This window comes from Equus quagga, chromosome 5 (assembly GCF_021613505.1).
Source record: "Equus quagga isolate Etosha38 chromosome 5, UCLA_HA_Equagga_1.0, whole genome shotgun sequence".
Classification (NCBI taxonomy): domain Eukaryota; kingdom Metazoa; phylum Chordata; class Mammalia; order Perissodactyla; family Equidae; genus Equus; species Equus quagga.
Genome location: NC_060271.1, coordinates 50,570,297 through 50,589,365, shown reverse-complemented (window position 1 = coordinate 50,589,365; position 19,069 = coordinate 50,570,297). Strand labels below are relative to the sequence as shown.

Below are 19,069 nucleotides of genomic sequence, written 5' to 3'. Positions count from 1 at the left end.
AGATGCAGAAAATACATCTGACAAAATTTAATACCCATTTATGATAAAAATTCTCAACAAAGAAAATAGAGAGGAAATGTACCTAAACATAGTAAAGGCCATGTATGACAAGCCCTCAGCTAACGTCATATGCATTGGTGAAAAGCTGAAAGCTTTTCCTCTAAGACCAGAGACAAGACAAGGATGCCCACTCTCACCACTTTTATTCAACATAGTATTGGAAGTCCTAGCCAGAGCAATTAGTCAAGAAAAAGAAATAAAAGCTACCCAAATCAAAAATAAAGAAGTAAAACTGTCGCTATGTCCAGATGACAAAATATTATATATAAAAAACCCTAAGTCTGCACCAAAAAAACTAACAAATTCATAAAGTTGCAGGAAGGCTGGCCCTGTGGCATAGTGGTTAAGTTCACACACTCTGCTTCAGTGGCCTGGGGTTTGTGGGTCTGGATCCTGGGCACAGACCTGCACATTGCTCATCAAGCCATGCTGTGGTAGCATCCCATATACAAAATAGAGGTAGACTGGCATAAATTTTAGCTCAGGGACAGTCTTCCTCACCAAAAAAGTAAGAAAAAACACTTGCAGGATACAAAATCAATATACAAAAATCTGTTGCATTTCTATACACTAATAATGAACTATCAGAAAGAGAAATTAAGAAAACAATTCCATTTACAATCACATCAAAAAGAATAAAATACCTGGGAAGAAATTTAACCAAGGAGGTAAAAGATCTGTACACTGAAAATCATGACATTGATGAAAAAAATTGAAAAACATGCAAAAAAAGAGAAAAACATTCTGTGCTTACAGATTGGAAGAATTAATATTGTTAAAATGCCCATACTATCCAAAGCAATGTACAGATTCAATGCAATCCCTATCAAAATTCCAACAGCGTTTTTCACAGAAATAGAACAAACAATCCTAAAATTTGTATGGAACTATGGAAGATCCCAAATAGCCAAAGCAAACTTGAGAAAGAATAACAAAGCTGGGGCATCATGCTCCCTGATTCAAAACTATAGTAATCAAAACAGTATGGTATTGGCATAAAAACAGATGGAATAGAAGAGATAGCTCAGAAATATACATATACATATATGGTCAATTAACTTATGACAAAGGAGCCAAGATGATGCAATGGGGAAAGGATAGTTTCTTCAATAAATGATGTTGGAAAAACTGCACAGCCACATGAAAAGAAGGAAACTGGATCACTCTCTTATACAATATGCAAAAATTAACTCAAAATGGATTAAAGTCTTGAACATAAGACCTGAAACCATAAAATTCCTAAAACAAAACATAGACAGTAAGGTCCGGTGGCCTTGGCAATGACTTTTTGGATTTGAAATTAAAAGCAAAGATAACAAAAGCAAACATAAACAAGTGGGACTACATCAAACTGAAAAGCTTCTGCACAGAAAAGGAAACCAACAAATGAAAAGGCAACCTGCCAAAGGGAGAAAATATTTGCAAGTAATGTATCTTATAAGGGGTTAATATCCAAAATACATAAAAACTTGTACAACTCAGCAAAAGAAACAATCTGATTTTAAAAACTGGGCAGAGGACCTGAATAGACATTTTCCAAAGAAGACACAAATAGCCAACAGGCACATGAAAAGTTGCTCAACATCACTAATCATCAGGGAAATGCAAATCAAAACCATGACGAGATATCACCTCACACCTATTAGAATGACCACCTTCAAAAGACAAGAAATAATAAATGTTGGTCAGGATATGGAGAAAAGGGAACCCTTGTACAATTCATGGAAAAGCAAACTGGTGCAACCACTATGAAAAACAATATGGAATTTCCTCAAAAAATTAAAAATAGAACTGCCACATTATCCAGCAGTTCCACTTCTGGGTATTTATCTGAAGAAACAAAAACACTAACTCAGAAAGATATATGCACCCCCATGTTCACCGCAGCATTATTTACAATAACCAAGATATAGAAACAACATAAGTATCCATTGATGGATGAATGGATAAAGAAAATGTGGGGTGTGCGTGTGTATCTATAAAGGAATATTATTATATATTATATTAATATATTAGTGTATATAATGGAATATTATTCAGTCATAAAAGAGAAGGAAATCCTCTGTCTGTGACAAGGATGGACCTCAAGTCATTATGCTAAATGAAATGAGTCATACAGAGAAAGACAGTTACTATAGGATCTCATTTATATGTGGAATCTAAAAAGACAACAACAATAACAAACCTAAGCTCAAAGACACCGAGAACAGATTGGTGGTTGTCAGAGGTGGGGAGCGGGAGGTGTATAAAATGGGTGAAGGGGATCAAAAGGAACAAATTTCCAGTTATTAACTGAGTGAGTGTTGGGGATGTAATGTACAGCATGGTGACTGTACTGAATAATACTGCATTGTATAGTTGAAAGTTGCTAAGAGAGTAAATTTTAAAAGTTCTCATCACAAGAAAAAGAAATTTTGTAACTATGTATGGTGAAGGATGTTAAGGAGACTTATTGTGGTGATCATTTTGCAATACATACAAATATCAAGTCATTATATTGTACATCTGAAAATAATATAATGTTATATGTTAATTATACCTGAATTTAAAAGAAATTTAACAAAAACCATAAAAGATTCATACATAAAAACACTACTGAGAGAAATTTTAAAAGACCTAAATAAAGAGTCACCATTACTATGGATCAAAAGACTCAATATTGTTAAAACACCAGTTCTTCCAAAATTGATATATGGATTTAATGCAATCTCAATCACCATCTAACAAAATGGTTCTACGATTTACTTGGTGCAGATGCCCTAGAACAGCCAAAATATTTTTGATAAAGAAGAACAAATTTGGAGGGATTACATTATCTGATGTCAAGACTTCCAGCTTCAGCAATCAAAACAGTATGGTATTGGCATAGATGATTGACACTTACCTCATACCTCACACAAGAAAATCAAGATGAAATGGATCAGATACCTAAACATAAAAATTGAAGCTATAGGGGCCAGCCTGGCGGCATCATGGTTGGGTTAGGGGGCTTTCCTTTGGAGGCCCAGCGTTCACAGGTTAGGATCCCAGGCACAAACCTACACACCTCTCATCAAGCCATGCTGTGGTGGTATCCCACATACAAAAAATAGAGGAAGATTGGCACAGATGTTCGCTCAGTAACAATCTTCCTCAAGCAAAAAGTGGAAGACTGGCAACAGATGTTAGCTCAGTGCCAATCATCCTCACCAAAAAAAAAAAAAAAAAGAAGAAGAAAAAAATTAAATCTATCAAACTTACAGAAGAATACATAGAAGAAAATCTTCAAACCTTAAGTTAAGCAACAATATCTTAGATAACATAGAAACCACTAACCATAAAAGAAAACTGATAAACTGGACTTCATCAAAATTAGAACTTCTATTTTCTAAAAACTCCACTAAGAAAATAAAAAGTAAAAAAGTGTGAAAAAAACTCACCAAAACAGCTCTACTAATGATCAATAAACACTGAAAAAGATATTCAACATAATTAATCATGACACAAATATAAATTAAAACTACAATGAAATACACACCCATTATAATGGCTAAAAGAATGAAAATACTAAGTACTGGTGAAGCTGAATTCCACTCCTAGGGATTGACTCAAGAAAAATAAAAACCTATGTTCACCCAAATACATTTACATAGATGTTTATAGACGCGTTATTCAAAATACGCCAAAACTGGAAACAACCCAAGTGTCCATCAACATATAAATGAATAAATAAATTGCAGTATGTCTATAAAATTGAGTTCTCAACAATAAAAAGGAATAAACTACAGATACACACACCAATGTGGATGAATCCCAAAATCATTATGTTGCATGAAAGATGTCAGACACGTAAGTACATGTTGTGTGATTCCATTTATATGAAATTCTGGAATGTGCAAAACTAGTTTATAGCAACAGTAAACAGATCAGTGGTTGTCTGGACCAGAAGTGAGGATGGGAGATTACTGACTACAAATAGATGCAAGGTTCTAATCTTGACCGCAGTCATGGTTACACAGGTGTACACCTTTGTCAAAATTCATCAAATTACACATTTAAAATGAGTTTGTTCTCTTGTATGTAATTTTCACCACAATCAAAAAACTTGTGAGACTATAAGTAAAAGAAAAAAGAAGAAAACAAACTTATTTACCACTATTGAAGTTGGCACATATTTATCTCTTACTCTAAAAGAGTAATTAAAGAAAATAATTTAAAGGAATATATTTCTTCCCCAGTTAATGGGGGGAAATTCTTTACATAAGATTTACCTAATATGTAGAGATAAAACGATGAGATTAGAAACTTAATAACTTGCAACCCACAATGACAATTAGTTTAGGCAGTGGACATTATGCTAAGTGAAATAAGCAAGAGACAGAAAGACAAATACTGTATAGTATTACTTATATGTGGAAGCTTTAAAAAAGTTGTATTCATGAAAACAAACAGTAGAATGGTGGTTTCCAGGGTCTGGGAGATGAGAAAAATAGGGAGATGTCGGTCAAAGGGTACAATCTTTCAATTATAGGATGAATAAGTCCTGAGGATCTAATGTGCTGCATGGTAACTATAGTTAATAACACTGTACAGGAGTCTCCTATTATCCATAGTTTTGTTTTCCACGGTTTCAGTCAACCACAGTCTAGAAATATTAAATTGAAAATTACAGATATAAGCAATTCATAAGTTTTAAATTGAGTGCCATTCTGAGTACTGTGATGAAAACTTGCACCATCCTACCCCATCCCACTTGGGACATCAATCGTCCCTTTGTCCAGCATATCTATGCCATATGCGCTATGTACCTGTTAGCCAGCCACGTAGTAGATGTCTTTCAGTTATCAGATCAACTGTCACAATATCACAGGGCTTGTGTTCATGTAACCCTTATTTTACTTAATCATGGCCCCAAAGAGCAAGAGTAGGGATGCTGGAAATTCAGATATGCCAACAAGAAGCCACGAAGTGCTGCCTTTATGTGAAAAGATGAACGTTCTCAACCTAATGAAGAGAAAAAAATCATATGTGGAGGTGACTAAGATCTATGGTAAATTTTATTACAGTACATTGTTATAATTGTTCTATTTTATTATTAGTTATTGTTAATCTCTTTCTGTTCCTAATTTAAAAATTAAACTTTATCATAGTAGGCATGTATAGGAAAAACATAGTACACATAGGGTTTGATACTATCCACAGTTTCAGGCATCCACTGGGGGTCTTGGACCAACACATTCCCTGTGAATAAGGGGGTTCTACTGGATTATATACTTGAAATTTGCCAAAATAGAAGAACTTAAGCATTGTCGCCACAAAGAGAAGGTAATTATGTGAAGGGATAGACGTGTTAATTGGCTTGATTGTGGGAATCACTTAACAGTACATATGTATATCAAATCATCACATTGTAAACCTTAATAATACTACGCTTTTATTTGTCAATTCTATCTCAATAAAGCTGGAAAAAAATTTAAAAGACAAGAGGTAACAAATGTCAGCAAGGGTGTGGACAAGAGGGAACCCTTGTACACTATTGATGTATTTCAAAAAGAAAATAAAAGAAAATTCGTTCAGGCAGTATCATCAATGAATCCTAAAAGAATTAGATAAAATTTGAGGGAAAGGATAGTCACGTGGTGCCAAAGTGTCACCATACAGTTTAATTCCTAATAGCAAGTGGAAATATGCACCTTTGCAAGGGAGATATGGGAGTCACCTACTTAACCAAATGATCACAAGTGGCATGGCTCCCTGTGGGACAATCTGACACAATGGACCTTTGGGCATGATGCAAATTGAAGTATAAAGCATCGCCTGAGAAATCTTCTTGCCAAAAATGCTTTACCCAAGCCTAATCAAGATGTTATTTCTAGTCTACAGACAATATAGGGAACAGAGGAACAAGTTAAACTTACTATGAGAAAAATACCAGAATGTGGGACATACTCAAGACAGCTGACTGATCTCTTCAAAAACCAGTCATGAAGAAAAAACATGAGAGGACAATTCTAGGCTGAGAGGGAAAAAAAGAACATCAAAACTAACACAATCCATGAACTCTAAGGGGGGGGAGAAAAACTATAAATGATATTATTAGACAACTATAGAAAATTTAATATAGACTGAGTATTTTATGATTTAAAGAGTCATTATAAATTAGATGTGATAAGAAACATATAGAAAATGTAATAGGAGAATGCCATTTTGGGAGATGCCTCCTGGAGCATTTCGATATGAAGCATCCTGATATCAGCAACTTATTTTCAAATGGTTCAGTCAAGCATGATAGATAGATGGATAGCTGATAAATAGATGATGATGATGATGATAGATAGATAGATAGATAGAAAGATAGAAAGATAGATAGATAGATAGATAGATCTAGATAAGAGAAAGGCTAAAGCCAATAAAGCAAAATGTTTTTTAAAATTTGAATATCTGGAGTGCTCTTTATGTTATGTTTTCAAGTCTCCGTAAGTTTAAAATTTTTTGCAAAAAAAGGTGAAAACGTTTCTCCAAGTCCTCCCACATGAAATTTTGTGACCACCTCCTACCTAAGGAGAGGTATAACAGAATGGCTCCCTTTTGCCTCTACAACATTACTCTAATGTCTAATTATTCTCATATTGTTGTCTTTCTTCAAAATATTTAAATACTTAGGATGAACACCCAGCTGACTAAAATTAAAGAACTGTTTCTAATATCTTCAAGTACAACGTGGATTCAGGAAATTCTAGACATGATTCAAAATGATGGTGATGAGGCAAAATGCAACCAAGCTGCATCTTTCTACTGAAAGACACCCCTTCACTGAATTATTTCTCTATAACTAAGAACCTGGTGAGTATTATACAGCAATATTGAAAAGTTTCCCTGTGTTCAGATCTGTGGAAGAGTCAGACATTAATTTTAAGCTATTGTAAACGAATGGGAATGATTTCTTAAAAAAGAGAGGGAGAAGGAGGAAAAAGAGGAGGGGTGTATGTTATGGACATTAAAAGAATTCGTTGAGGGAGCTAATGAACTTTCCTGAAAGTCTGAGTCCAAAGAATAAGATGAAACAAAGAAAAGCTTGAAGAATAGGAAGGAAGGGATGCTTTATGCGTCCTTCTGAATGTACAGCTATTGTCTCAATTGTCTCCTAGGGAAAAATATAAAATAAAATCACTCTTTAGAATAAGACACAAATGTAAATTCAAGGATTTTCCAAGAGTAACAAGAATAAATGAAGAATATGAATTGTTTTTCTAGATTTGGAGATAGCTCTTGATATGCCTTCAACACGAGTGTTAAAAACTCTCCCTCCTTCACGCCTAATGACACCATCTTGCTGGAAACAAAACTGTGAGGTAAAAAGAGCTGACTTTTCAAACTTCTCTTAACTTGGTGATATAAATTATGCAATTGAAGATATTTTCAAAAACGCATTGTGCTATTTTTCCTAGACAAAGTCCTTAAAAATTGGGAATTACATAAACTTGGAATCTGTAGACAGCTATTTTCTAAGATTCTGTTTGATCCTATTTCATGATAATTCCTTGCTCTAATTCTCCAAAATAATCTGTATTGTTATAAATCAGAGTGGATGGGGAGCTAGAACAGAGGGAAACACTTTTTAAAGTAAAACTTTTGCCTTGCTCAGCCAAAATATTAGAGAATAGTCTCCTGGCCTCAGAAGCAAAAGTGTAGAATTTGCTTCTCTTCAACGATTCCCTATGATGCCGGCCCTGATATCAGTTCCCCTACATTAAACCCAGCATATATGGGATTAAAACGAAAGCACTCTTTCCCTGCTCATTCCCTCGCTCCCTGGCTCCAGAATCCACTATCTGCCATGGAGACAGACATGCTCAAGGACAGCCACCTGGATTCCTTATCAGCTCCTCCTCCTTTCTGCAAACAGCATCCCAAGGCTGAATGCAGGCTGGTGGGAAAGCTCCAACCAGCAAGGCCACTAACTTCCCCCACTCTCTATAAGAAGCCACATTCTTCACAAACTTTTAACACCCCTGGCTTCCCATCTTTCTGGGAGACAAGAAGAAACAAGATGAATTTGAGGGCTTACTCTCGTCTCCCAGCTGATATCTCCTGAAACAAAAACGCTTTCATTGCCATAAGCCTGGCGTTACAGTTTTTAGTTGGCCCCTCTTGTATGGTGTATAGGGAACCTATGTTTATAGGCACTAACACCTATGTCCATAATCTACCCAATTGGCCAAATTCAAAACCTGTCATCATTTTTATCTCCCTTGCCTCCACATTTGTTCTCTCACAAAGTCCACTTAATTCCTTCGTATCTTTCTAACCTATCCAATATACTAAAACACTGCCACCTGTACCCAAGAGGTCACTGTTCTTTTTTGCCTCCCAATTAGTCTGCCTGCCTCTTGTTTTGCCACCTCCAGCCTTTCTTCTTTGTAGTTGGTAATCCTTCTAAAACACAAATCTGACTAAGGCATTTCTCTACTTTAAATTTTCCACAGACGGATTGAAGATCAAGTCCAAATTCTTTATATGACTTTCAAGGCCTTTGGCAGCCTGGGCCCTGCTTCATTTGCAGCCCAATCTCTTCAGACTCCTCCATTCTTGCTAAAAGCATCCTGAAAATCTTGTAAGTCCTTTAACACACAGTGTTTCCTCACACCCTTGACCTTTTCATGTGCTATTCATCTGACTCAAGCATCTCCTCCCATCTTTACTTGGCTAATCCCTACTTATCTTTAGATATTTGCATAGATAACACCTACTCTTGGGAGCTTCCCTTGACCACTCATGGCTGGATAAATTTCACCTATATATGTTGGCATAAGTGTGGGTGTGTTTGTCCCATCATTGTATTCATCACACTGCATTGTAATTTTCTCTTTTCTTGCCTCTCTTGTCTGTGAGTTCTTACCTCTTCTTGACTGTGAGTTCCTTGAAGGAAAGGACTGAGTCTGACACGTAGTAGCAGCTTACTTGTCTGCTGCGTATCTGTTGAATGAATGATCATAAATTCCCAATCAGCAGCTTGCCATGCCACTTTCCTTATTTTGCCTAGATTCCTGAGGCAAAGCCAAGAGCAACCCAAATATGAAAAATATTGTATATTAGCAAAACCATTCTAATCTTTGAGAAACACTGTCTTAGACAGTCCTCTGTGAGAGTCTTGCTGATATGTACAGGCACGGTGCATGTAATGAAGCAGCTCTGGATTCAATGCCCAAATTTCTCTGTTCCGGCCCTGACCCCATCATGTACTAACCATGTATTATTGGTAAAGTCACTCAGATTCTGTAAATCTTAGCTAATTCATCAATTAAAGAGGCAAATATCCCTTCTCTCCTTACCAACTCTAACATCTATGGGAGTCAAATGAGATCGTATGCACAAAAAATGCTTTCTCCTTCACACGTCTTTCCCAGTTGTGAAGCTGGGAAAATTCCTTCTCCCCTGTCAAGATACACCTGAGACTTACCATTTCATGGTTCCCTCCCTGAATGTCTAGGAATGCCCTGTCACTTTTTCCTCTTGTGAGTACTTGGCATATCATATTCCAGTCATTATTTACAGTACTGTCCTAACATTTTGTTCATCTTCCTACATAACATATGACTACTCTAAGGGTAGGGCACTCTCCTTGTCTCTGTATTCCCCATGTCCATCAGCAAAGCAGGGTCAAAGAATGGGCTCAGTTTATTTAATCAATATTTTTAAGTAGTAAATCAATAAAATTATATATACCTATAAGAGGCAGTTATCATTGTTTTGGAACACTCTTCTACAGTATTATTTTTCTTTCTCTGGCTTCCTTCTCTCTCCTTGATTTCAGGTTATCTATCTGGCCAGAAGTGCCAAGGATTGCCTGGTGTCTTACTAACAACACCTTCACATGATGACCTCCTATTCCATGATCCTCAGAGCTTGGACGAATTTTGTGAGAAGTTCATGTCTAGAAAAGGTGAGTGCAAACTGACTTTGGGGTACTCTACCCTTCAGGACATTCTAACCATGAGAAGGGCCTCTGGTATTCTGGCAGAGAATGGTACTGAATGCCATCCTGAGTGACCAGGTCCTGTCTTAGGGATCTGGAGACTGGGAAAGACAGGTAGAAGATTTTTTTTTCCAAAAGTGGATATAAATATAAGTTGAGCACATATTAGGGTATAACTGTAGGGACAAAGGTAAAAGTATCCAAATCTTAACTTGGATTTCAAAAACTGACAATAAGGAACAATAAGGGAAAGAGGAGACATTTCATACAGAAAGACCTAGGGCAGCTGAAGGAATAGGATCACTTCATGCTAATTTTATCTTACTGTGTTATTGGGCTGCAGTGCCACTGTGTACAGCCATAAAAGTTGTGCACCGCATAATTGCAGAGGGTGCCGTTCCCATACACCATAATGTACAATCTTAGATGTCTTCTCTAGAAGGGCCTTCTAATTAGAATTAGTAGTTGTGGCCCCTCATCTTCAGTAATGAGGTCACATCTTAGTAGATCTTACTGAGATCACAGCTTAGGACACTACTGAACCCTTTAGGTTCACCTGTCAAAAAACCAACCAAGTAGAATTGACCGTATGTCAAACCAGACTGATAAGGATCTCAAAACCTTGACAAAAGAAGAGATCTCAAGAAAACAGTAATGTGTAGACAGAAGAAGAGACTAAAGTGTTATGGGGCAATTTAGGATGTGAAGATTGTCTTGACCTCCTTTACATGGAGCTTTAATTTAGAAACAAGATTACGTCATTATATTTCATATTGGGGTGGGAAGAACTCAGACAAATAGATGAAAGTTACATCATGGCTGCTCCGCATAATGAATGTTCCTCAAATAATTAGAGTTCCCATGAATGAAATGACTGCTTTGTGATGTCAAGTGGTCCCAGTCCTGGGGCAATCTGACTTTCCCTAAGCCAGCATCTACCAGTTTACTGAGCAAAGAGCTGCCTCCAAGCAGAAAGTAGGTCCTTAATAGCTCTTCCTGGTAAACAGAGAGGGCAAGGACAAAAATAAGATATTGCCAACAAGTCAGGATACCAATATTTCAGAGTTCTTACTGACAACCCATTTATTCGGTCAAGTTTAGTTAAATTCCCAAATCAGGAAGCATTTTGCATTGCCCCCATGAATTCATTATAGCCAAGTCTGACCAGCATTCATATTCTCTTCAGAAAAGAAAAAGATCAAAATAAAATGAATTCCTCAACACAATTTGGATAAAACAGAAGTCTATGGAAAAACCAATAAAAAAGAATCCCCATCAAGTATGTCACTCAAGTGAATCAAGACAGAGGACTCTGTCAGAACAACTTCTTCAGAAACAAATGAGATAAAAGAGGAGAGACAGCTAATGATAAGAAAAATTACAAATCTAGATAAGACTCCAACTGAATGGATTTCCCAATATTTATGAGAGAATTTTTGAGAGTAGGCAAAGTAGGAGGAAGCATAGGAGAGAGAAGGATCCCAGGCTTCTCTTATGATTCTTCTCAAATCTCATGTTGTGATAGTTTTATGTGTCAGCTTGACTTGTCTGTCGTACCCAGTTATTCAATCAAACACCAATCTAGATATTTCTGTGAAGGTATTTTGCAGATCTAATTAACATCCTCATCAGGTGACTTTAAGAAGGTTACCCCTCAACAACATGGATGGGCCTCATCCAAACAACTGAAGGCCTAGGAGCGAAAACGGATTTCCCAGAAAAGAAGGAATTCTGCCTCAAGACTGTAACATCAAATCCTACCTGAGTTTCCAGCCTGCCAGCCTGCACTATGAATTTGAAAATTTCCAGCCCCCACAATTGGGGAAACCAATTCTTTAGAACAGATCATTTGTATATAAAATCTCCCATTGGTTCTATTTCTTTGGAGAACTTTGACATATGTATCAGTCAGCATGATACATGTCAGGGTTCAAGTCAACTACAAACATACATCCCTGATCATCTTCATTCAGAAGAGAACATTTCACTCACTTGCCTACTTGCTCTGTGGACTTTTCACCTCTGAACAATATTTCTTACCATCCTTCAGACAAAACTTTATGTCCACTTTGCATCATGCTTGCAACAAAGCAAAGACTCAATAAAGATTACTTTTATAATTACTTATATACCATTATATATACACTTTATGTAATATACTATATATATAAAATGCTAACATAGTTTTTACAACCATGCCCAGAACCAAAATCAGGAAGCTGCCATATGTGCCAATCTATCGGGGACACTAAAATATCACTGCCATGACCTGAAAATACAGTATTAGCTAACTAGGGTTTCCATTCATTTCCCTGTGAATGAATGAAAATTGATGAAATTGGTAAAAGAAAATCAATCCCTTGTTTCCCAAGTAGGCAAAGCCCTTAACTTCCCCTCAATGGTACCTTTCTCTCTGCTGTTGTTGCATCTCTTTCTGATTATGCACTTGCAAAATGCATAGCACAGGTATGAGGGGAGCACAGCAGGAGGACCCAAGCTCTAAGACTGAGCTACCTGAGTCAGTCGTTGAATCTGGAACTAAACACTGTTTACCAGGAACACTTTATCATCCTACAAAAACAGAAACCAGTTTAAGGGACAAAGTGTTTATTTGGGATCAAAGAATTGCAATCTGGTGAACACAAATTCCGGGAGAAACCCAAATAGTGTCCCAATTACAGGGTGAAATAGGAGGGTTTTTATGGGAAAAGGAAAGGGGTAATTCCTTGAAAAGAAGAGGAAGAGGGAAAAAAATCTTCTAGAGGTGTTAATAAACTAGGTTATTCTTTTCTTTTCAATTATTTTATTGAGATCCTAATGGTTTATAACATTGTGTAATTTCAGGTGTACATTATTATTTGTCAATTTAAGCTAGGTTATTCTTTAGCTATACATGGCTGCTTACCATCTGGATCTACAGAAAGAGAGCAGATAGTCATCTGTCTTTGTGGGCAGGATGCCTGCTTTCCTGTGAACTTTACAAACAGTTGTTTGGAAGACAATGTTAGTTTGGCCCAGCCCAAAGGTCTGGCCCAGCTCAAACAGTCCAAAGGTTCAAGGAGTAAGACGTGCATGCAGTTCCTCTGAAATGACTACTCTGGCTCTATTTCAAAATGGCTCCACTTATGCTGATTTTTCACAAGGTGAAATATTTTATTACCGAAATGATTTAAGGTGAGTCCCAAGAAATGGTCTACGTGGGTAAAGTCACATACAGTAAATATATATATTATAAATCTCTGCTTTAAACTGTAAAGATTGATATAACTTTTATTAGTAGAAAACTACCTCCCCTTCACTAAATAAGCTGAATAAAAGTTCAAGAAGCTTATTCCAAAGGAATGGTAAGTTGCCTCATTTCTTTGGGTTTGGCCCTGGTACTGAGAACTAACAGTGCTCCTCCTCTTCTAGAGGCTCACGGCTCCTGGTGCGACCATGTGAAAGGGTCGTAGGTAGCACAGAGCAAGCACTGGGTCCTCTACCTCTTCTACAAAGATGCAGAAAAGGTAAGTACACTGAGTGTCGTTGGTCAGACTCAGCAAAGCCTCCTGACAATTACACTTTATGCAAAAATGTGTCTTTTAAATTGGCCAAGCTCTTCTTTTTCCCCTCCTCATAAAGCTGTTTTCCTCTATGGTCAGAATTCAAAACCTGAGATCCACAAGCTTTTGGAATTCTTGGAGAAAACCTTGTTGGAGGACATTATAAATAAGATCATCCACCATACCTCATTTGATGTAATGAAAGAAAAGCCCATGCTCTCCCTTCCCACATATGTGACGACACTATCTCAAAATTCTTGAGGAAAGGTTGGGGACATTTCTTTTATTTAACTCGATTCTATAATATATTCTGCCCTATAAGCCAAAATAATTTTAAGCTTAATTTCCAGGAAAAAGTGATATATTTCAATTGTAGGGGAGGAACAACAATTCCTCTAGCCTCTAGGTTCTTCTGGCTAGTCTAAGAATTAAGTTGTGGTGAGACAGAATGACAGGAGAAAACTGAGGAAAACTGAGTAACTCACCAAGATGGCTAAAGCCACCACCTTAAATACCATCTTCAGCTAAAGTCAAAGGAAGATGTGGAGGGTAGTGATTTGGGACTTCGAAGGAGAGGAAGGCAATTCACATGGAGATGGAAAAGCAAATATTTGGTAAACAAAGGTTTGTCATACTTTGCAAAAACAAAGGGACATGTGGAGAACTTTGATTTAATTGGCCCTTGCTAGGTTCCTCCCTGTCTACCACACCTAGTTTTTATTATACTATAGTTATCTTATGGTATTGGTGGCCTCCTGGAAAAGGCCTTCTACCTTAAATTTTTTTAGGCAGTTAGGGGGAAGGTCAAAGTTTCTTTCTCAGTCTTTGTTCTTAAATATAATCAAGCCAGAGAGAAACTTTTTGGAGTGGCAAATTCTGATCCTCCACAAAATCAAATTAAGAATCTCTACTCCTTTTCACCCTGCCCATTTGGCAAAAGCCTGGGCCAATGCTTCTCAAACTTGAGCATCCATCAGAGTTCCCTGGAGGACTTGTGAAAACACTGACTTCTGGGCCCACACCAGAGATTCTGACTCAGTAGGTATGAGGGGGGCCCAAGAATTTGCCTTTCTAACAGGATCACAAGTGACGTTGATGATCCTGGCCACTTTGAGAACTTCTGTCCTTCATGAATATAAAACCCCAGCTCAAGCATAATCTCTCCTCTAAAGTCTCTTGCATCCTCTGAACAGGTGTGGTCCATCATTGCTTTTGTTCAGAGCTCTAGTTTAGCACCTAGTACATAGCTCTGTAACTATTTATTTTCATGTCTGTCTCCACAGTGAGACAATGGATTGTCCAGAAGGGAGTGTTGTGTTCAGTTTTGTTCCACTAGTACTTAGCATATGCCTCATATATCATAGGAACTCAGTAAATGTCTGCTGAATGAGTGAGCAAATGAATGCATAAATGAATGAGTGAGACACTCTTTCTGTCCTCAAGAGATTAACAGTTTAGGGACCAGCCCTGTGGTCAAGTGGTTAAGTTCACACGCTCAGCTTCAGTGGCCCAGGGTTTTCTTGGTTTGGATCCTGGGCACAGACATGGCACCGCTCATCAACCCATGTTGAGGTGGCATCCCACATAGCACAACCAGAGGCACTCACAACCAGAATATACAACTATGTACTGGGGTTTTGGAGAGAAGAAGAAGAAGAAGAAGACGAAGAAAAGAAGATTGGGAACAGATGTTAGCTCAGGTGCCCATCTTAAAAAAAAAGAGAGATTAACAGTTTATAGGTAGAAATAAACAGTTTATTAACAGATTAATAGATTGAGAAACAGATGCATGAAGTTCAAGATAAGAGAGGGCCCATGCAAATAACAATGACCATTCTATAGATAAAAGAGATAAGATGAGATTTACTTGAGTCAAGCTGAGGACTAGCCCAGGAAGGCAGTCTCCACAAAGGAAGAAAGTGTTCCAGAGAAGCATGGTTTTCAGTACACTTTTATACTTTTTTAGAACAAAGAACATACATTAAACACACAAATGATACATATTCATCGAAGTTTCAAAGAGATTTAGTTACCGGTTAGTAGGTCAACGTGACCCTGATATTGGGGAAAGGAAACTTATCTTCAGGAGTACTGACACTGGCGTTGGAGGAAAGGAAGTACGCATTCTTATCTTCAAAGAGTGCATTCTTTTACTTTGAGGTGATATTTAATGATTCCATATCTTTAATGGTTAAAGCAGATGTACAATGTATGCTACAGGCCCTAAGTAAGGCTTCTTTAGTTCAGGCCGAATCAGGTTTAAACCAGAATACGTATCCCTTATAACTCAATATGTGAAAATTTCTTATCAAGGGTAAAGGGGAGACTATACTAGTGGGTCCCAAATACCAATCGACCTGACTAAATCAAAATCACCTTTGAAAACCCATAATCCCTGTTTAAGGATTCTAATTCACTGGTTGTGAGTTAGAATCAAGAATTCCATAGTTTTATCGAGCACTTTGAGTTAGTTGGCTTGCAAAGGGGTAAGAAACCACTAGAAATAAAGCACTAGGTGAATTTAGAGGACCAATTAGTTAATTCTTCCTTGGTTGGATTGCCAAGCTACAACAGTTTGCAGAAAATCATGGTTGTCTAAATGTTACCTGTGAGGAATTAACTGTATTAAATTTCGCCCAACAGCAAAAGTTTAAAAAGCAATGCCACCTTGTAAGACATTTCTTTGTCTCTGAGGGAGTAACCAATTGTGGACTTTGAGTTGGGTGGCATCAGAGTCAATAGTGGATAGGAAATAGAGCAAAATGGCCCAGGTAGGGCACCTCCATGGGACCTGCAGAATTTGAAGAAGGGAGCAAGGATGTGCCTTGTGCCATGTGGTGGGAAGCTCAGGCTGAGTGGGGCTGAGGGATTGTGAATTTCTTTGCTCTCCTTCAGGCATGCCTGGAGACTGGAAGAATCATTTGACCCTGGCCATGAATGAGAAATTTGCTGAGCATTATAAGAAGATGTCAGGGACCACGCTGACCTTCTGGAGAGAGATCTGAGAAGAAAGAAAATAGGAAACTATGCCAAATACACTGCCTTTTAATATATTGGGTGGGGAAGTATGGACCGAATGTAAAGCTTATTAGCATTCAGTCTCTGTCCACCAGGGGCTTAGCTAGTCTGCTACAATACTAAAACACAACTTAAAATATCAACAGACCTCCACTCGAGCCAATAAAATAAGAAGAGTAGAGATCAGTGGATGAGCATCATGAGAATTTTTTAAAATATAGGTATTTTTTATTGTGCATAACAAAGTGAGAACAAACAATTGTATGATGCATTCACATGTGCAATCTAATGTAGATTTCACAATAAAATAAGAGATAGGTATTCTGAGTCCCAATGCATAGGTGTGGAGCTTTTAGCACTCCTGATGGTATTTATGTATAAATAATTAACTTGCAAGAGAGAAGAGCTAATAAGTAGGTTTCAGAATCATGATTTATCTAGACAGAAAGATACATAAATAAATTGCCTCTGAAATAAAAAAAATAAGTCAACAGGAAAGCAGAAAAATTTTTACTTTTCTAAAATTTGATTTTTTTTAAGCAAAAGAGCTCAAATTAAAGAAACCATGCAGTGAAGAACTGTAAAATCTTTCCTTGATACAAATAACAATCGCTTATTGGTTCTGATCTGGAAGCTGAGATCTGGGATAAAAGCACCCTGACTGTGCACTGCCATTTCTCTTAATACTTAGTCTATTTTGCATCACTCTCACAATAATTATATTCTCAGATTTATCATAAATTTAGTGTTTCAACTATGCTCCAATGAACAGCTGACTTTTTGTGTGACGAAGTAATATTGTGTTATTTGAGGAGATGCCACTAAGAGATTCTATTGATATGCGGGCTGCCATCTGGGCAGAAGGCCTCAGAGAGATGACTGGCCCAATGGAGACAAGAGCTACACATGCCCCCTAAAGTGCCAGGAGAGCGTCAAAAGAAAGGAAGAATTTGAAGAGTTTTAAACTCAGAAGTAAAATTAGAGAAATCTAAAAAGACTTTTCAATTAGCATCTCAAAAGGTAATCAGGAGCAATATACAGAGATCCTAAGGTGCAGAACAAAGTAACCTCTGCATGGTCATGATTATTGTTCCCACCTGATTGCAGTGAAAAAGCAGTGCTGTGTTCCCCCACATTCCAGGCCAAAGGAGCCTGGGGAGATATCATCCCATCCTCTAGCAAACTTTGATGACAACTTTAAATAAGAAAGAAAAGCAGGTAGTCCCTACAGACTGCTGTAAGGAAGAAGAGATGATGAAAGGTGGCCCTGGGTTAAGTTTCCCCATCAGCCATCACCATTCTGCCTCTATCCAGCCCTATAACCCAACCCCCTGAAATATGCCCCTCAGAGGGGAGATTGCCACTATTACTCCTTAAAGGTGCAGTAAAAATGAAAGAGACTCATTGGTCACCAGTGAATTGGCAATAGGCCTAAAGGCTGGTTCACAGGACCAGTGTGCTTTGAAATTTGAGAATTGAGAAGACATAATGAACAAAGATCCCTGGGGACCCAGGCGGGGTCCACATCTAAAGCAGACCTCAGAAGAGAAGGATAGAGACCACACGAAAAGTGAACCCTATTTTCCTACTCAGAAATTATTCTCTGTTAATTGAAAAGCAATTGAATGGTGTAAATGAAGACATTTCCTGCCTCACCCTTTGGACTCCTTGCATATTCATGACCAACAACTACAAAGGTTGTTTTACATTGAAGAATGGATTATATCCACACACCCCTGCAGGCATTAAGGGCACAGTGCTGAGGTTCCTGTTGTATAACCGGGGCTGATGAATTTGGAGCAGGGCATATTGACAATATAGAGCTAAGAATTGGGAAAGAGTCGAGAACCCCTTGAGGAAAGTGCATAGAGAGTCAGGATAAAGCGGCCATGTATTTCCACATTGAAAGTTTGAGCTCCTCTTGATCCCTCAGAGCCATGTCTTGGTTACTGGCTCATTGAGACCTGGCACAGCTGATACACAGATAGCACCAGATCGCCTCCCATAGAGGTTTCCCCAGTGGACCCTCCCAGCAGGAGCGTCTCAGTACCAGGTTTCTCATGGCTTTCCCTGCGATAGGCATTATCATTGCTATCTAAGGTTTGCTGATCTGATAGCCAAAAGATTTTTCTCATTTTTCTTTCATGTGTTTGTTAGTGCCATTATATACAATTCATCCTTTAGTGTGTGTTTGTGTTTGTGTGTGTGTGAGAGAGATTTGCTTGTTCTTAGCTGTTGCTTCTACTCTTTTGAGGTGATCGTCTTTTTTCTTACTGGTTTATAAAGTATGGATATGTTTATACATTATATATTTGTGTATGAATATATATATTTAATTTGCCCCCCTTCGTTGTTTATGCTATATTTTATCAAGCAGATGATTTTCTCTTTTCTCAAGTTGGTAGGTTTTGCAATCAAATCTTACAATTATTTTCTTTTATGGATTTTGTTATTCATTTCAAGAGTAAGAAGGCATTCATCATTCTAGGGATGT

The 19,069-nt window shown here is 37.6% G+C and overlaps 1 pseudogene; it reads left to right on the top strand.

The window, feature by feature from the left end:
* The first annotated feature begins 4,944 nt into the window (after positions 1-4,944).
* LOC124239611 (sulfotransferase 1C3-like) lies at positions 4,945-16,728 on the top strand (annotated as a pseudogene).
* Positions 16,729-19,069: the final 2,341 nt, after the last annotated feature.